This window comes from Achroia grisella, unplaced genomic scaffold (genome assembly GCF_030625045.1).
Source record: "Achroia grisella isolate CSIRO2021 unplaced genomic scaffold, CSIRO_AGI_Agris_v1 utg1581, whole genome shotgun sequence".
Lineage (NCBI taxonomy): Eukaryota > Metazoa > Arthropoda > Insecta > Lepidoptera > Pyralidae > Achroia > Achroia grisella.
The window spans coordinates 597,172-619,448 of NW_026712659.1; the positions used below are offsets into that span (position 1 = coordinate 597,172).

The window sequence follows — 22,277 nt, forward strand, 5'->3', positions numbered from 1 at the left end:
AGCTACCCGTCGACTACCGTAGGCGAAACCAAATTTCATGTGATGCTCATTAAAATTAATTAGGTAATTACAAAACTGCAGATACGGAGTTTGGATCTGCTCGTATTTGCGGTCATGCGCCAAGTCAAAGAAATATGTACATATTGAATACTACAATTTCTCTATTTAACCGATGAATTGTATCCGTTACCTAAGGTTGCCTTGAATTGTTTTCAGTCAGGTAGCCAAGATGGGATGGTCTGACTCGATGCTCATTTTATGATACTCCACTACGAAGTCATCTATAGTCTGAGTGAGATAACGATCACAATATATTTTTATTTAATTAATATTATTTCTACCTATAAGTTTCTATATATCTTTCATGTTTATAATATTTTTTTAATAAATTCAAATTCAAAAATCATTTATTCATGTAGGACATTTTAGCCGCTTATGAACGTCAAATTTTTACATTCTAATTTTATTTTTTTCCCCTACCGTCCAGTTCGGTATATAGATCCAATTGAGAAGAACTGGCAAGAAACTCAATTGAATTACTTTTTTTTTAAAGCCAGTTTATTTACAATGTATATTTATATAGGTGTCTATGTCTAACATTAAATGAAAATTCAGTGTATGAACAACTATTGCCATGCACGCTCGTCATTCAAGTAATCGTTTAGTGAGTAATAGGCTTTGCTCAGTAAATATGATTTAACAGATGTTTTGAATATATTTAAGGGTAATTCCAACATATCCTTTGGTATCTTATTGTAAATTTTTATACCTATTCCTATAAAAGACCTATTAACTTTTTCTAAACGATACTTGGGGACAGCAAGTTTGTCTTTAAATCTAGTATTAATATTAAGAATATTGCTGCTTTTTGGAAATAATATAATAATATTTACACATATAGTGAAAAATATATTATTACTAGCTCTGCCCGCGGTTTCATCCGCGTTAAATTTCAATAAAAAATATAGCCCATGTGTTATTCTGATGTATAAACTATGTTACTGTAAACTTTCATTAAAATCCGTTCAGTAGTTTTTGCGTGAAAGAGTAACAAACATCCATCCATACTGACAAACTTTCGCGTTTATAATATTAGTAAGATATCACTATTTATTACATCATTTTATTGAAATCTTAACATCTATATAAAGTAAAGCCTGAACATAACAGGATAATGTACCGCCCCGGGTTCAGCGGTAACATATCGGATCGGAGTTTGAGTCCTACGTCGCCCCGAGCGGAACGCTCGGATACACCCGGCCCCGTCACTTCCGGCGGAGCAAGAGTAATATGATTACAAGTGTGAATGTGGAAGGCTTGTTTCTTTCCATTTATTTCGTATTTTATCTATCTACGTTTAAGATAGATCTTTTACTACGTAATAGAAGATAAATTGATCTACATTTTCGAATAGATATCGAAATAGAAATAATCTTTGTTCAAATAAACTTAATATAAGCACTTTATTTGAATTCAAATTCAAAATATCTTCATTCATGTAGGTCTATTACAGAGTCTTATGATATGTCAAATCTACCGTCAGTTCGGAATGATTTCGAGACGAGAAGAACTGATAAGAAACTCAGCTCGTATTATTTTCAACTAAATATTGTATATGTTTACAATAATACAGATTCTTGCCAGTTCTTCTCAATTGGATCTATATACCGAACTGGACGGTAGGGAAAAAAAATAATAATGTAAAAACTTGACGTTCATAAACGTCTAATATTATGTCCTACATGAATAAATGATTTTTGAATTAGAATTTGAAAAATTCATTTTTGAATTAGGTTTGGGAAAATAGAGCGACTCTTAAAATAAAGTAGACTATATTTTTAATAAATATTGAAATAGAAATAATATTTATTCAAATAAACTTAATGTAAGCATTTTATTTCATATCAATTCAAAATATCTTCGTTCATGTAGGTCTATTACAGAGTCTTATGATATGTCAAATCTACCATCAGTTCGGAATGATTTCGAGATGAGAAGAACTGACAAGAAACTCAGCTCGTATTCTTTTCAAGTAAATATTGTACATGTTTACAATAATACAGATTCATTTATAAATTCAAATTTGGGAGAATAGATCTACTATTAAGATAGATATTTTACCAAGAAAGAAGAAATAGAAATAGAAATAATCTTTAGTCAAATATACTTAATATAAGCACTTTATTTCAAAAGATACATATAAGTTTCTAGCTCATTCTTTTTGTAATAGGACAGCTTTCCAAATGAGAGAAAGTTTCGAAAAATAATAATGACTATTCGAAATAAATTGGATTATATTTTCGAATAGACATTGAAATAGAAATAGAAATAATCTTTGTTCCAATAAACTTAACATAAGAACTTTATTTTAAAGATTAACTTGCAAGTTTCTTGCTTATTCTTCTTGTAATAAAACAGCTTTCATAATTAGCGATAGATTCAAAAACTGACAATTAGTATTCAAAAATGCTTTAAAAAAGCTGCCAGGTTGACCTCTACTCGATTCCCCCTCGAAATCATGTTAAATTCCTGGTGAATACACAAGTGCATTAAAAACGCTGTCAGATTGACCTTTACGCGATTTCCTATGGAAACCTGGATAAATTCCTGGTGTATATACAAAAGAATAATTTAGCAAAATCCCCCATATGATCCATGAACTAAACCCACACAGGCTCATTCTGAAATAACAGAATAGAATAGAATAGAATAGAAAATCATTTATTCAAATAAACTTACATTGAAGCACTTTTGAATAGTCATTACATTTTTTAATCTACCGCTCGTTCGGAAAGCTGTCTCATCACAAGAAGAACGAGCAAGAAACTTGCGTGTTGCTCTTTTAAATAATTTTATTATTACTTTACATTTTTAAGTTTAAGTGTGTGAATACAAACCACGTATAACGTAACGTATTTATAAGTACAATTTACTTTAAAAATCCAACACAATAAAGCAACTATTAATTAAGTAATTACAGAGTATAATACACTGGCCGCATTGTGTGACATATTTGTGTCACTAACGGCGCAGCTCAGCGGTGGCACGCACAAATCAAATTTGTCTAGCCCATTTCGTCCCTTAGCCGTTTCGCCCCGTCCCCCGGGGCGGACTTTGGCGTTATCAGCGCTTTCGGTTTCATCCCATTTATTGCTCACCGTTTCGCTAGTGATGCTGATTCGTGACTTGAATGACTTTAAGATTACGGCGTTTACGGCTTTTAACTATACGTACATTTAATGCAGATAGTCGTACAAAACAAATGCAAAACGTATGCTTAGCATGTTAACTTTGACGTGGTCTAGTGTTTTGAGTAGTCATGCTCACTAAAATGTCCAGACTTGTGGCGGCGTGGTGGGCCGGGTCATTGGGCTCCCTAAAATATGGTCGAGCGCAGTGATGGCTGGCTCATCCGTCATACTTGTGAACGGGTGCTGCTTGTAGGGACTGGTCTGCTCTAATCACTATGACTGATTTCCTCTTATTAAATGTTTAACCAGTTGGTTATATATTCAATGTTTTTCTATTTGAGTATTTAATTGAATTAGTGCTAATTGGTGGTTTGTACTCACACACTTAAACTTAAAAATGTAAAGTAATAATAAAATTATCTTCTTGTGATGAGACAGATTTCCGAACGAGCGGTAGATTAAAAAAATGTAATGACTATTCAAAAGTGCTTCAATGTAAGTTTATTTGAATAAATGATTTTCTATTCTATTCTAACATCCCTGTATCAAAATAATGGCACTTCTAAATATATCAAAAATGATTGACCAAACAATGACAATTATAAAATAAATGATTATGATGACAAAACTTTGCGGACTATACTACAGGTGTTTAGAATTACAGCTTTTTGGAGAAATATGAAAGTAAGTAGCTGTCCCGGCAAACGTTGTTTTGCCTTAAAATAAAAAAAAAATTTAGGGGTGGACTACCCCTAACATTTCGGAGTCAAACCCAAACCCAAGCCGTTTCGGAGGAGTATGGGAACGAAAACTGTGACACGAGTATATAAAATTCTCGTGTCACAGTTTTCGTTCCCATACTCCTCCGAAACGGCTTGACCGATTCTCATAAAATTTTGTGAGCGTATTGAGTAGGTCTGAGAATCGGCCAACATCTACTTTTTATCCCCCTAAATGTTAGGGGTAGTCCAGTGGTAGTCCAGGCTACAGTGTAGTGACGAAATTTATTATTATTATTTTTCCTCTCGACTTTCGCCGGTAATCTTGGTATGTACGGGCCTAAGACAAGTACATAACAATGTTCTATTTTAGGTGAATATACTGGTATATAAATGTTGGCCTAATCTGTTTGTAGAAATTTTCTGACAGTGCGGCATGTGTTTAGAACTACAGCCTTCTGAAGTTAGCAGTATATATTAGGGGGCAAGTTCAGGGTATTTATTGATTTTTATTTATTATTATTATTATTATATGTAACGTGCAATGATGAAAACAAGACTAAATTATACTCGCTGCTATAACCCACTGAATATCTCCATCAATTACTGCCTCAAGTTTCAACAATATTTGATGTAAGCGTACATCGGTAATGTTACAGGGTCATTAATATTCAGCCTACTGCGGGTAAACGAGTGATAGATCACGAACCCAACGTTTAAATGCAAATGACCATTTCAGAATTCCCCACAATTATGAAAGACAAGCAGTCATCGCAATTCATAACGTATTCATAACTTGTCGTAAACAATATCTATATAATATTGCATAATAATTCTCGTGTCACAGTTTTCGTTCCCATACTCCTCCGAAACGGCTTGACCGATTCTCATGAAATTTTGTGAGCGTATTGAGTAGGTCTGAGAATCGGCCAACATCTATTTTCATCCCCCTAAATGTTGGGGGTAGTCCAACCCTAATTTTTTTTTTATTTTAAGGCAAAGCAACGTTTGCCAGTACAGCTAGTCTTATATATAAAATTCTCGTGTCACAATGTTAGTTACCATACTCCTCTGAAACGGCTTGACCGATTTTTATGAAATTTTATATGCATATTCAGTAGGTCTGAGAATCGACTACTAGCTATTTTTCATACCCCTAAGTGATAAGGGTTGTCCATCCCTAAAAGTTAATTTTTATTTTTTGGGCATAATTTTCTATTTATATTTTTTTATTATGCGTCATAAAAAATACATACAACCCTAAATTTTCACCCTTCTATCACCAACCCCTATTTTCTTATAGCATTATTAATTTATATGGCAAAACAACGTTTGCCGGGACAACTAGTTTAGACAATAAATTCGAGTTGTATACGAAGATATTATGTGAATAAAAGTTATATAATTAGAAACAGGTGTGGCTCATGTCAAATTTTCTGATATTATCGTGGCGATTAACGTGTTAAAAAACACCCAGACTAATACAGACAATCATATTCCTGAATACCGAGGAATTGAATTGGCATCTATCGACCATACATTAGTAAAATCTGTATCCGAATCATCTAAGCTGTTTGTAATGATATGATATTAAATCAGTAGAAGAAAAGACTAAAACACACAAATAAAAAAAAAGTAACAAACAGTGCAACAATTGCAAAAAAAATGTTTCTGAGATTAACGGATACAAACGCAAAAATTCTATAGCTAATTGTTATAGGTTCTATTACTGCAAGTTGGCTTTCAGCCGCTCCATAACTCCGCGGTTTTGGAGTACCATCTGCACTAGCCCCCATATCGTCCGGTGAAGCTGTAAAGACCAGTAGCGGCCAACAGCATTAGAGTAGTCCGAAAAAAATTATTCTATTACGTCGATAAAGTCCACCAGTAATAGTTATTCTCATATACATAAGATAGATAATTTCTTTATTCACAATTACAGACACATAACATACATGAGATACAGAAATTATTATATAATTTTCCATGTTTATAAGAATAAAAAAATATTCGATTACGTCGATAAAGTCTACCTCATGTAATTACCCAAATAATCTAAACTGTTTCAGAGATTAACAGCAAAAATTCTAAAAGGTTTTATTACTGCAAGTTGACCTTAAGCCGGTCCATAAATGCTTCAGCGGATATAGAATGCATCTGCACTCATCCCCGATCGTCCAGTGAAGCTGTAAAGACCAGTTGCGGCCAACAGCATTAGAGTAGTCCGAAAAAATGATTCTATTACGTCGATAAAGTCCAGTAATAGTTATTCTCATGTCATTTTCCACGTTAATTTTTCACATTACATATACAGACACATTCAATAAACACCATGAACATAACCTGCGTATGCCATAATAAAACTAACCGGCTCTAAAGTCACGTTTAGTCGAATAAGCGAGTTTCAATTTAGCTGCGGCGTCGCAGCCTCACTTATGAGTCTTTAGCATTAACGAGCATTCTCGGATCCGCACCATAAATCTCCTCTGACGACGTGAATGGTGTTATGAGGGCATTCTTTGGGAGACGATGTTGGTGCGTAATGCACGCGCGTGATGTACGCCTTATTTGAATAACAATCTTAGTAGGACGATGTGTTGTTTTTTAATAGGATAGTTACTCCTGAAATAGTAATTTTTATGAATATATGATAATTATAAAATGAAATTCACAAAGATGACAGTAATTTCGTTGGACTAATATTTTGAAGGGCATTATACTCTACTAGCTACTCGACCCGGCTTCGCCCGGGTGTACATGTATTAAACATATAAACCTTCCTCTTGAATCACTCTATCTATTAAAAAAACGCTTCAAAATCAGTTGCGTAGTTTTAAAGATTTACGCATACATAGAGACGGACAGACAGCTACAGCGACTTTGTGTTATATACTATGTAATGATTCAGTTCAAGATGTAACATAAGACCGACAATGGAAATTTCTTCACTTAACATATTAAATTTGCAGGATTAGATTTGCAAAAGACAAAGATAGGTGGTAGTCTCTGGAGGAGGCCTTTATCGGACAAGATGTTATTGAAAAAACCGATCGTCAGTAGTTTTTATATTATTAGAATTGCAAAGTAATCTTACGACCCACCTGATGGTAACCGGTAACCGTAACTTGTATAGACACATGAATAATACTATGGACATCACGTTATCACGTAATGATGAATATCATGCAAGTATTGACATTCTAGAGGCATAAGATGTCATAAATAACAATAATAGTAATATTTCAAGACAATTCACACAGCGCCATCTAGAGCCAAGCTAAGCAGAGCTTGGGTACTAGACAAGTGATACAAATACATAGATACTTATATTTTGTAAATGCATACATAATATAAATAGCAAACACCGAGACCGATACAAGCAATCATACTCATGAATACAAATGTTTGTGCCGTGCGAGGAACTGAACTCGCGAAAAGTAGGGCCTACGGAAGTAAAGTCGTGTGCTAAATCGCAAGACCATCGAGGTCAGGATAAGATCCTGTAATTCATTGCCTAATTTGCACCCAGTAAACACATGTGCCATGAAATTACACATAAAAGTTACAGTAATTCATCCTATAAATGGACTTAAAGATCAGGGACGTGTTAAACAAAATTTTGCAATTCCGGCATGCCGCATTGAGAAGTTCAAATATCCTGGAAAAACCGATCGTCAGTAGTTTTTATGTAATTAGAATTGCAAAGTAACCTTACGACCCAGGGAAAGTTACAGTAATTCATCCTATAAATGGACTAAAAGAACAGGGACGTGTTAAACAAAATTTTGCAATTCCAGCATGCCGCATTGTGAAGTTCAAATATCCTGGTATCTTATTACGAACAGGCTGATAAGACTACAGAACGGCGCTGCAGTAGCCTGTTTTGTTTACGACTGTGTATACAGGCTCGGAAATAAACCCGAATTGATACAAACAAACCGGGGAATGTGTGCCCACCCTTTGTTTATAGGTAGGGTTGCATCTCTAAAATTTGGAAACCAAGACAAGACGTGTGATAACCCCAAATTTTAGAGTCCTAAAAAGTCCTAAAAAACCTGTTAACATGTCCAACTCGGACATGTTAACAGGTTTTTTAAACATAGTCAGCGTAATAAAAAGTTAAAAATGTCCTAAATCACCTTTTTTATTTATTTTCGAACCTTAAAATTAAATGTAGTTAAATTTTATCATAATTTTAAATGGACCTAACAAAATAGAATCTTATTCAAGTTTGTCACAAAATGTTTTCATAATCAGTTCGATTTTTTTTTGTTCTTAAAATAAAACACAAATCGTTAATATACTTTAAAATTAAATCTAAAAATTACATTACCCCGGCCGCGACCGTTTGCCCTCTAAGCTAGGACAAATCTGGAGAAACTCGGACGTACGGCAACCCTATTTATAGGGCACTCCAGAGATACTGGCTCTGGAGAAATCTCATTCTGTTACGTTAAACCTAATGTGGCTTACGATATCATGTGTGGGATTCGTATCTTTTACGTCAATTCATCATATTCAAGATTTAAGATTTCATGTTTTATTGTTACGACTATATGGTTGCCTTTATTGCTTTGATTTTAATTGACAGTAAGCATCTTTTATGAATGAAACTTTGTAACATCCTTATCGTATTTGCACGCTGTCTGCTGCTCAGTAACTTCTTCCATAGACCCATAAGAAACGTCTTGAACCACAAACAAAGATCAGTTGAAATTGGTCAAACAGTTACGATGTCATTCGTAACAAGTTTTACCCTCACAATCTTTAATAATAGCATTTTAATTATTATCACTAATACTTATAATAGTCACTAGTCCCGATATATCTTTACATAATATAAAGCAAAGTCGCCGTCGTTGTCTTTTCGCTTATATCTTTTGAATTACGCAACGGATTTTAATGCAGTTTCTAGCAACAGATAGAGGAAGATTTACATGTATATTATATGCGTCTTATAGTATAAAATAAGATGAGAAATGCAAATAATTATAATGCATCTGTGCGAAGTCGGAACGGCTAAGAAAAAGTAAGTTTTCTTTCATTACATTTACATTTCATTGTTTTAGCTAAGCTAGTTATTTTATTTACATCTTTTTAGAAATAGAAATAGAAATAATCTTTATTAAAATAAACTTAATATAAGCACTTTTGAATAGTCAAGCTTTTTTTATTTTACCACTTATTCGGAATGCAGATTCATCACAAGAAGAATAAGCAACAAACTTGTGTGTTGCTCTTTTAAATAAATATTGATTTACTTATATTTAATTGACAACAAGGATTAGGCATGCGACAATCAACATAGAAACCGCTACGCACTTAATCTCTGTTCAATCAGATAACATTGTCAGCGCTATGAATTTTAAGTCAGATATTTTCTACAAAATTAAAAGTAGCAAATATTTAAATTACCTTTATTTGAATACATATTTGCAAGATGGATGAATGGAGGTACACAAAGCAATAACAAAGAAACATTTCTTGTAACTCTTCAATAAACAGCAAAACCTTTTCATTGTTACTATATTTTCGAGCAGAAAATCACAAAGGTTTTTCCACCTGGTCGGAAGACATAGAAAATCAGAAATATGAGAGCACTAGCAATACAGTTCAGTGGAGTAAGTAATAGAAGGGGACGAACGGGGGTAGGGGAGGGGGTTGCGAAATAAACAGCGGCAAAGTCCGGGAACCGGTATTAAATGAAAAAGTTCAGTTGGCGAACGAAAAATGTGGAATACTTTTAGAGAGCTGAGTGGATTTTAATGATAAATACGAGCGGAGACAAATAGAAAACGATGACGTCGCCCCAAACACTAAGTAGTAGAAAAAAGTTGGAAACTACCAAAGCATAGTGCCAAGATTTTTTTTTTATACTACTATGGTGGCAAACAAGCATACGGCCCACCTGATGGTAAATGGTTACCGTAGCCTATGGACGCCTGAAACACCAGGGGTGTCATGCGCGTTGCCGACCCTTAAGAAACCTTAAAAAAGCAAGATGAAAACATAATAGATATAAAATAATTCTCATTATCAATATATGATATTAAAAGCAAATAATAAAATTAGTGGAGAAAATTATAGTAGTGTAATAATATTCGTAGTCAATTCACACAGCGCCATCTAGTCACAAGTTAAATATAGTTAGATACAATTTTTAGTACAGATGCGGTTCTACTATGTGTCGCCTTAAATATTATTTTAATATAGCAACCCTGCAAAGTCGAGTTTTCAGCGGGTCAGAGACAATATGACAACAAGAAATAAGCTAACGATCATATACGCATTATAGAATAGAATAGAATAGAATAGAATAATATTTATTACTATCACACATCACAACATAAAAATGACGATGCTCACAGCAGCATATAAATTATTATAACATATAAATAGAAATAATAAATACAATGCAAATCATTAACAGAAAAAAAATAAAATAAAAAAAAACGAACAAGAAAATCAAATAAAAGAAAATAATATATATAAAAAACATATACCAAAAACAATGATAAAAATGAAAAAAAAAAAAAAGCGTATCCACCACTGCGGAGCATCGTCACCGCGTCACTGTGTACTGATGTGTGTGTAATATTATCATATGCAACCATTGTGAACCATTTCAAGTAATTAAAAATACTAGCTCACAAAAAGGCGCAAACATATAGAAACACCCAGATCAATACAAACAATCATACTCACGAATACAAATTTTTGGACCGTGCGAGGAATCGACCCCGCAACTATCAGTTAACACCGCTAAACCACCGAGATCCTCAATTTCAGTTAGTAAATGGACACTAAACATCGACAAAACAAACTAGACAATTTTTTTCTTTTTGCAACCATAGACAACAGAAACGAATAAACTTCGTTTTTGTAACAAAACAAGAATGCAGTTAGCAGAAATTCATCGAAAACAGAACTTAATTATCCTGTAGATTAAAAACAAATAATGAAATAATACAGTAAATATATTTACATAACTTAATTGTACAACTAAGAACCTAAAATTAAAAACCTTAAAAAATATAATGTAATAACTAAAATATATCATTAAAAGTAGTCCCTTTAGGCAAAGTTCCGAAGATACTGGCAGCGTTCCCTCTTTGAATGGCTAGACTAATTCTAAACTATTTAGTAAATGAAATCTTTAAACTTTAAATTCATTATCTTTTGCTGACCATACATGTCTACCTATAGTACCATATATTATTATGAATTCATTAAAAGCCGAAATGTTTTCACATATCACAACAACGTAACTGGGTCAGACTTCGACTTTTCAACCATCAATTCATTATTTATTCAACAACTAATCTATACAACGATAATTAATCAAAACTGTAATGTTTAACTGTATTAATGACTAGCTGTACATGCGACATCGTCCACGTGAAATTTAACTTCACTTTTCTAAAATAAAAGTAGCCTAAGTTACTCCTTATTACATCAGCTACCTGCCAAAAAAAAATCCCGTCAAAATTGGTCCAGCCATTTCAGAGAATAGCCGGAACAGGCAGACAGACAAAAATTGTAAAAATAAATATTTTGGTGTATGTACCGTATTTATTCATATGTATGTAGTAAAAAACGGTTATTTCAATATTACAAACAGAAACTCCAATTTTATTTATATGTATAGATGTATCGGAACAGAAAGATCATCATCATCATCTGCAACTGTACTGTTTTTTTAATGATAGTGGAATAGTACACCCGCCTGTGCTAATAGTTCACGCTGGCGGGGCATCAGTGGAGGATAATAAGATGAGCATGAGGTCAGGTCAGTTAGCCCATCGTGACTAATTTACCAGAAACTTATCATAATGGTATTCAAGGGACACCGGGCGTTTGTCAGCCTCATATGGCACATTGCTAGGCATGGGGGTTTTAATCCAAACTACTAAGAATCCCATTCCCTGTTCTTATGAATGATAATGTAATGGTGCACCCGCCTGCGCTAACGGTTTACGCTGGCGGGGCACCAGTAGAGGATGATAAGATGAACATGAGGTCAGGTCAGTTAGCACATCGTGACAAATTCACCAAGAATTTATCACGATGGTTACCAGGAGGCATCGCGTAGAGATCAACCTAACATGGTATATTGCTACCAATGAGGTCCTAGACCCCATTACTAATAATCCGTATCCTCCTTCCCATTCCCTGTTTTTTTTATGGATGATAATGGAATGGTGCACCCGCCTGCGCTAACGGGTTACGCTGGCGGGGCACCAGTGGAGGATGATAAGATGAACATAAGATCAGGTCAGTTAGCCCATCGTGACAAATTCACCAAGAATTTATGAAGAGAAACCAGGTCATCCTGACATGACATTGCTTTCAATGAGATCATCTGTCCACATTACAAACAACCCAAAGGGGGTTCCCATTCCCTTTTTTCATCTCGCAATTACAGATAAATTCCCAACGGAAGCAATAAAAGAAAATCTCAAATAAAAAGACCCAATATTTCTAATGGGCTTGAAAATTAATTAATTCTTTCTTATTCTTATAGTATCTTTATCTTATTCACTAGGGACAAAGTCGCAGGAAAATGGGGATATTCTAGATAAATGACACTAGTAGTATTATCCTAGAGACTAACAGACTCGGCGGTGTAGCGCTTTAACACACCGCTTTAATTCCGATGATCGCGGGATCGATTTCTCGCAAGGTACAAACATTCTCATGAGAATTTATATTGCTGTGGGTGTTTTTTATGTATTTTAAAAAAATGTCTTAATTAACAGTTATTTAGTACCCATAACGCAAGCTTAGCTACTACAAACTATTTTATTACTAGCTGTGCCCACGGGTTCGCCCGCAGGAAATTTGTAGCCTATAAGCTATTCTGATGTATAATAATAATAATAATATTAGGACAATTCACACAGCGCCATCTAGACCCAAGTTAAGCTAGCTAAAGCTTGTGTTATGGGTACTAGATAACTGATACAAATACATAGATATTTTTTTTTTAAATACATACATATTATATATAGAAAACACCCAGACCGATACAAACAATCATACTCATGAATACAAATGTTTGTGCCGTGCGAGGAATCGAACCCGCGACCATCGGTCGTAAAGCGGTGTACTAGACCGCTGGACCACCGAGGTCGTATAAGCTATGTTACTGTAAAGTTTAATAAAATCCGTTCAGTAGTTTTTGTGTGAAAGAGTAACAAACATCCATCTATACTCACAAACTATCGTGTTATCTATAACTGTACCGCCACGAGTAAAATTTCGTTTAAAGAGAAATTGCGGGAACATTATTTAAATTTATTTCTTTTTACTGTCCTTCACCTTTTTTCACATTTTTCTGATATTTCCCTACAGTTCTCTTTATATATTTTTTTTTTCTTGCTTTCAATTTGAGGCTGTACTTATAATTTGATTATCAGATCATATTGTATTTATTTATATATAATACTTATATATTTATGTATGAATATTATTTTTTTTAGAATTTTTTATTTAAAATATTTCGCTTTATATTTATATATCTTTTTTTGACGTATCTCATTTATATTAGTGCACCGCCAACAATCCTTCTCTGCACCACTCATGGTTGCCTGGTAGATAACGCAGCAAGGTATTAAGTCCGCCATATATACACATTGTTTTTGTGCATTAAAGTTAAATAAATCTATCAGTTATCTAATACCTATAACACAAGCTCTGCAACAGCAAAATATATCATTATTAAAGTGAAATATAAATTAATTCTATTGAATTTTGAACTGTAATTAATTTAATTACAGTTCAAAATAGAAAAGAGCTTCGTCTCGATTCACAAACTGGCAAAAAATATTCTCATTAAACGAGCCGGCCGGGCGACTGGTGCCGAATATTTTTGACTAATTAAAATTATTTTTAATTAACGAAGTACACAATCCTTCTATGCTTTACCGTGACACTCTCCTTTTGAGAAATATCTAATTAAAATTTGGATACTCTATAATAATTTAGGAATAGTAATCTATTCTACTAAATTTTAATTAAGTTATTATTAAACTTTCATGTTTTATAGCCGTTATTTTTAATGCTAACCGGATAGTAAATTAAATAATTGTATTCGTGTTATAAACTTTATTTCATTACTAGCTGTATTATTTAAAATAAAAGTATCTAAGTTACTCCTTATTACATCAGCTACCTGATATAAAAAGTCCCGTCAAAATCGGTCCAGCCATTTCAGAGATTAGCCGGAACAAACAGATTGGTGTATGTACCATATTTATATTAATATGCATGTAGTAAAAAACGGTTATATCAATATTACAAACAGACACTCCAATTTTATTTATATGTACATGTAGATATTATAGCAGAGATTCAATTTTACAACACAGAGCACTGAAATCTCGTTTCCATAGCCTGGGTACAATAATAAGTATGCAAATTCGAATACTTGCTGGTGCAAGCTGAGATAAAATTTTGTATAAGCAATTTATAAAATTATCGTCGACTATAAAGCATATTGAATATCAATTTCATTACATAGTATAAAACAAAGTCGCTATTGCTGTCTGTCCCTATGTATGCTTAAATCTTTAAAACTACGCAACGGATTTTGAAGCGGTTTTTTAATAGATAGAGTGATTCAAGAGGAAGGTTCATATGTATAACAGATGTACATCCCGGTAGCGGTGTGACCGCGGGGCGAGTAGCTAGTACTGTATAAAGGACCAAATAACCGCGCAATAACATTTGTGTTATAATACGGCGCAGCTTTTGAGGACTTCCTCTCTCTCATAAGAGAGAGAGAGAGAGAGAGAGAGAAAGGAGGGTCTAAAAAGAAATAGCATTTGCCCGTTTCTACAATATTTTTCAATAATGCTCAGCACCTATTAGTCGTCGTGATATCGTCAATAGTTATACTTTCTGTATTTTTTTATTTATTAATATACAAATATACAAATTAGGTTACACATCGGACCCCGCACTAGGCGAACCTGTACTGCAGGAGTCTACAAAAGAATTGCCAGATGTTATTAACTATTACAGATCAGCAAGTAGAGTAGATTTGACATATCAGACTAATTAAGATATTTTAGTTTGATTTCATGAAAACACAGTTGTTGATTAAATAAAAAATAAATTAAATAAACACATTCAAATTCAAATTCAAAATATCTTGATTCATGTAGGTCTATTACAGACTCTTATGATATGTCAAATCTGACAAGAAACTCAGCTCGTATTTTTTTTTAATGTTGTACATATTTACAATAATACTATTTCATTTAAATTCAAATTTGGGAGAATAGAGTGACCACCAGCATATGCTATATAAAAAAAATCAAAAAAATCAATAAATCTAATCAGTGTTCGCAACCTGAACAGACCAGTCCTCACAAGCAGCACCCGTACACGAGTATGACGGATGAGCCAGCCATCATTGCACTCAACCATATTAGAGGGAGCACATCGATCCGGCCCACCACGCCGCCACAAGTTTGAACTTTATAGCGAGCATGACTGTTTCAAGTTACTCCACTACGTCATTTATATTATTTACAGCATAAACTGTACCAATCACAGTTTTCACCCATTACAATATTTAATTTACATTATTTAAATTACAATATGTCATTACTAAATTTAGGATAAGTTTCTTTAGTGTTTATTACATTATCTATGTCAGAGAAATCTAAAATAAAATAAGAAGAGAAAATTTCAAGTTTAACACATTACAATATCCTCATGTAATCATGGGTTTCTCGTTATCATGGATGTTCAAATAAAATCTACCTACGTACCTATAACAATAATAGGCCTCCAGTATCTTAAAATATTACTGCAAGTGGCAATAAGTAAAATAAATTAATAAATAAATAATCATAAAATTCTAATTTTTCAATAATAAAACATAAATTTGTAAACTATTTAATTTAGTTTTTTTGTATACATATATTTTTATATGTATACCCTTATTTAAAAAATCATTATAAAGAATAAATATACATATACATATACAACACACTAAAATGTATACATATAACAAAAATATCACTAATCGGAGTCTGTACGTAAAAGATTTATGAGAAAAACTACTTCCTAATAGACTTTTTATGGAATGATTCTCGCGGTGTACGTTAGCGTGGTAGTCTTTGGACGGCTGAAACCGTTTACCATCCGATAGGCCATATGCTTGTTTGTCATCATCCTTGTATATAAAACATATGGCGGCATACCTTTGCTATGTACCAGGCAACTATGAGTGGTGCAGAGATTCTTGGCAGTGTATCTAAATATATATAACTCAAAGGTGACTGACATAGTGATCTATCAACGCACAGATCAAACCACTGGACGGATCGGGCTGAAATTTGGCATGCAGGTAGATGTTATGACGTAGGCATCCGCTAAGAAAGGATTTTGATTAATTCTACCCCCAAAGGGATAAAATAGGGGATGAAAGTTTGTATAAAACTTTGTCAATTTTAAACCGATCGGGCTGAGACTTTGCATGTATAAAGCTACTACGACGTAGGCATTCCCTAAGAAAGGATTTTGATAAATTCCACGCCTAAGGGGATAAATTGACGCGAACGAAGCCGCGGGCAAAAACTAGTTGGTGATAAAGACAAAGAATTCTCCAGTACAAAGAAAAGCACTTAACCCTTATTTTCATAAGGGACATCCTTTGACCAAGTTACTGTAATTGGTTCCCTAGATAGCAAAAACAAGAAATTCTCACCGCAAATTCTTTCTTAGTACAAAGAACAATTGCAGTGCAAAAGAAAAAAGAGGTAAGAATGTTTTTCAGATCAATTGAGACGTTCAGTTATTTTGCTGAATCATTTGTGATCCAACCAATTTGTTTCTACCTTATTGAGAATTATTGTTATGTGCTTTTACCTTGAGAATTGTTGTTATTTGCTGTAGTAATATAGTTGTGTAATTGTCAATTGTGGATATTGAATATGACGGTGTAGTGGTTTAGCATACTACTTCAATTTCCATAGCCGCGGGTTCGATTCCTCGTACGATACAAATATTTATATTAATGAGTATTATTGTTTGTATCCGTTTGAGTGTTTCCTATGTATATTATGTATGTATGTACAAAAAATATATATCAAAGTATTTATGTCGGTTGTCTAGTACCCATAACACAAGCTCTACTGAGTGTGGAACTGGATGGTTCTGTGTTAATTAAATAAATCCAGAGACATTATTATTGTTACATTTTTTTATAATTATTTAATTATAATAAAATAATTAGATGTTTATTATATTTATCTATACCTAAAAATAAAATTGGAGTGTCTGTTTGTACATAATATTGAAATAACCATTTTTTACTACATCATATGAATATAAATACGGTGCATAGACCAAAATAACATTTTTTACAATTTTTATCTGTCTGAATGTTTGTTCCGGCTAATATCTGAAATGGCTGGACCGATTTTGACGTGACTTTTTTTGGCGGGTAGCTGATGTAATAAGGAGTAACTTAGGCTACTTTTATTTAAGAAAAATAATGTTAAATTCAACGCGGTTGAAGTGGCGTGTACAGCTAGTTAAAAATAATTTTTAATAAAAATAATAATGTCTCTGTAATAAATCTAAAATCTCAAATCATCTTAGTCCTACGGATACACGTAGTACCGTCGTCAGTAAGTCGCATGTTTGATAATTTAATTACATAAAAATGAGTATAAGTTCAGTTATAATAGCCGACTGGGTTCAGAGGAAGAAAAAATTTACTGCGCCGACCTCAATATATATATATAAAGACAGTGAGACCCTTGGTCCGTGGGGTCCTAGCGCTATAAGACTTTTCAAAGAAATAACGAAAAGGTTAGTCGACATCACAGAAGACCGAAGAGCTGGCAGCTACCTTGGACAAAGAATTAGTCTAGCTATTCAAAGAGGGAACGCTGCCAGTATCTTCGGAACTTTGCCTAAAGGGACCCCTTTTAATAATATATTTTAGTCATCATATTATATTCTTTTTTTTAAGCTTTTTATTTTAGGTTCTTAGTTGTGTAAAAACTAGTTATATAATAATATGTATATAAATATTAATGAAATTAATAAAGACAGTAATAAAGCCAACATGAACATTATTTATTCATATTCATTTTATGTTACTGCACGTCAATATTAAATACTATTTTTAGCCCAACCATTCAGGTCAGCTGGCGACTTCAGTTGAAATTATCTAGCAAGAAATTCCATTGGTTTATTATATCTTTTACATTAATCTGTTGGCAATGATTTTAATTAATAAACCGCCATTTTGTTTGGATAATATCTGTCAATCTGACATCTGTCAATATGAAAATGTCACGTTCATATTATTGTCCTTTTGCCTTTCCCTGAAAAGAGTAAAACAGAACCAAAAAAAGAAAAAAATCATATTATAGTAGTTAAAATTGAACTATCTTATACTATCGAAGAACAGGCTGTATGGTCAACAAACCTTTGCCTAACAATATGTCAAATATAAAAACAAAAAGAAAGAAAAAATTGAGTAGATATCTTTTTAAAGATACGAGTATACGCAAGAAATAACTTATGCTGCAAGAATATCACGGAAATTCTACGAAAGACATAAACATATTGATATACTTAAGATTGACAAGACTAGTGACTAGGCAGTATGGGCCATGCTCTTGGCCTGTCCGAATTGCACAAATTTTAAAACAACAACAACAAAGATGTAAATTATAATTATGATTATCTGTTACTATTAATTTAAGAACATTCTGGCAGTTACATTACAGTTTTGAACCAATAGCGTTACAACAAAAATATGAATTCCTTTTGAATGGAAGTACGAAACCGTAATAAAGGGATGAATGTGTCATAACATGTAGTACAATTTATCATAAACATGTAGTACCGTAAGAAATTGCTTGCAAACTGTGGGGAAATCACAGATAACTCCAGACCTCGTATAAGTCGTGTTGTGCGGTCTGTGCCGCTAACAACAAGAGCATTCCTTGAACACATAAAAAAACACAATAAAAGAAAATATCAATCCATTCCAATATGGTCCTGTTTTCGCGGGCCGTATCGGCGGAAACGACAATATACTTTTTACGGCCAGTGAGGTTATGTCGATGCGCGCGTTCATCCGCCATTTGCAATATTTGCATAATGACGTCATCACGCCGCTTTTTTTATTCACTGAAACGTAGGGCCAACGTGTCACGTACATACAGCCATATAATTTATTACGGTCTGTAATTTAATCTGAATTATTCAATTTGTTCTGTATTTTTATAATATTGAATTGAAACTTGTATGGGAGATATAATGTTTTTATGTTGATTTATTATGAGAATTGAGGTCTATATACATAATCGCCTCTATGAAATTAGCTAGTACCTCGTATAAATGTTGCTATTTCTAAAATAACTAAGACTATTTTCAAATACTTTTTATATGTTATATTTAACTGAAATGATGTAAGTGTAATTGAAGACAAGAAAGGAATTAGAACTCTCTTGTTCTTGGAAGTTGGTTCAAAATAGCCTGATAATCAAGTAAGTCTAATAGAACACAAAGCAGGAATTAGGACTCTCTGCTTCTCGGAAGTCGTTTCAAAATGCTCTGATAATCAAGTAACTGTAATTGAACACAAAGGTCTTTGGAAGTCGGTTCAAAATGCCCTGATAATCATATAAGTGTGATTGAACACAAAGAAGGAATTAGAACTCTCCAGTCCTCGGAAGTTGGTTCAAATTGCCCTGATAATCATGTAATTGAACACAAAGCAGGTCAGGTCATCGGCGTGGGTGTGGCGCGGCGCGTCGCCCCCAATCACGGCATTCACTTAATTTTATGTCTGCCATGACCTTGGCCACGTGAGTGACGAACGGACGCGATTATCTGACCAGCATAGTATTATATAACAAGGTTTTTTATGTATCTAGTGCGCTAAACATTTACATGAACGGCACTACAGTTTTTTTAAATCCACTGAGCCTACACTTGTAATATTTCTGTGCACACGAGCGACTCTTCCATTAGTTTACGTCTCTAGATAACATAGGTTTAAGTTCAGTGTACAGTTGGTCAATGTTCCAACTCATCACCCATAAGGCTACAGTGATGAGGTGATAATCACAGCGCTACACTACGATAGTGGGAAACAAGCAATCGGACTATCTGATGGTAAAGTTACTAGTATACTCTACAGATGATAATAGTAGATGCAAAAAATTAGTATGACTATTCAAAAGTTTATTTGAATAAAGAATTTTCTATTCTGTATTATAAAATTCACCAGGAATTTATCATGATAGTTTCCAATAGGAACCGTCGAGGAGGTGTACCCGACAGCTAGCAATGTATACCATATATTGCTAGCTAAGGGGTCATCAGTTCGCATTCCTAGCAACCCAGGGGGAATTGTTTAACTATATTAATAACTAACTGTACTAGTGACTTTGACCGCGTGGAATTTAACTTTATTTTTCTAAAATAAAAGTAGCCTAAGTTACTCCTTATTACATCAGCTACCTGCCAAAAAAAGTCCTGTCAAAATCGGTTGAGCCATTTCAGAGATTAGCCGGAACAAAGAGGTAGACAAAAATTGTAAAACATGTGGTCCTGCGTCGAATCCTTGTTTCGGATCATGTCCCACGAATCCCGGTGTCCCCAAAATAACTCTGGGATACAATATTGTCCCGTTTTCGGGAGCTCCGCGAAAATTTGTGCAGTCGAGCAGACCAGTTGCTTTAATAGATAGAGTGAATCAGAAGGAAGGTTTATATATATAATACATGTACCCCCGTGCGAAACCGGGACGAGTAACTAGTCACATTAAAAAGATTAAATTATTATGCTTTCACGCAATTGAGATGTAAGATATCCTATTTTTCAAGTTGGATCAAATTGGCACACAATCTGCAAATCAAATTTGCAACCGGATCAGTTTAGGAGTCCATGGCGGACAAACAACGTGACACGTAATTTTTATATATAAAGATAATGTATTATATAAATAGTTATCAATAAATAAATGATTGAAATATATATTTTCAAGGGCATTAAAATCTATTGGTAGTATCCATCAATTTAAAACTGCTCTTAGAAATATACTGATTGGTAAAACTTACTACACGGTTGGTGATTTCCTGACTGATACATTGACGTAAAGACAATTGATTAATGACTATCGGTATGATGACGTAGTACAGTAATTTTATTTCCTTAAACATTAATTGTACCTACAATTTGAAATTTTGCACACCTCTTACGAGGTTAATGTACGGATCTCAACAACATATTTATAACACCTTATTGTTTACCTACATTTGGCAAATAAAGTATTATTATTATTATTATATTTCTATTGCGGGAAACAAGCTTTAATTATATTTCGGTGAAAATATTTGCGGCAAATTGAGAGTAATCTGCAGTCTGCCTCATTCAATTCGGCCGCACCAATATAATAATAAAACAATTACGTTCTGTCCACCTCACCTTGTTACTACGCGTACAAAGTTTGCTTTGCAAAATTGAATTTTTAACGCGAACATAACAAGGTTTAATTATTTTTGGAATAACGTTAAAATTTTATAACAATAATCAACACTGGGTATCACCTTTTTTTTAATCTATTCTAATACTGTTGATCGGTTTTGGCAACTTCACTGGGCAAATATGGGAGTGCGGCGGCCACCCAATCCGTGGAAGCAGTTAGGCACGTCGAAAAGTAATTCAATTGAGTTTCTTGCCAGTTCTTCTCAATTGGATCTATATACTGAACTGGACGGTAGGGAAAAAATTATAATATAAAAAATTTGACGTTCGTATGCGGCTAAAATGACCTACATGAATAATGATTTTGGAGTTTGAATTTGGATTGGGCGACCACTAGTTATTATAATACCAGTATATTGATAGATAGATAGATAAATTATTCACAATTACAGACACATAACATACATGAGATACAGAAAAAACACGAATTAATAAAAGAAATGTAGGTGACTTTATGTGCCGCGAAAGTGAAAAGGCAGCCAACTCGGCATAATGCTACAGATAACTCTGCAGCGCTGTTGACTCCTTACTTATACTATACTTTTTACTAAAAAATTGCAGAATACATTAGTACAACTCAGAATACAGCAGTACACTATCTTACACTACATCCGATGTTTCAACTTATAGTTTAAATTCATTGTACTCGAATTGTGACCATTGGGTGACCACTAGGTATTATAATACCATCATATTGCAGAATACATTAGTACAACTCAGAATACAGCAGTACACTATCTTACACCACATCCGATGTTTCAACTTATAATTTAAATTCATTATAGTCTAATTGTGACCATTGGGTGACCACTAGGTATTATAATACCATCATATTGCA

General features: G+C 33.6%; 1 protein-coding gene across 1 annotated transcript in view; it reads right to left on the reverse strand.

Moving 5' to 3' along the window:
- LOC131841313 (syntaxin-binding protein 5) overlaps nucleotides 1-22,277 on the reverse strand; it is a 401,890-nt gene that overhangs the window by 329,293 nt on the left and 50,320 nt on the right. The gene's annotated exons all lie outside the window — the stretch shown is intronic.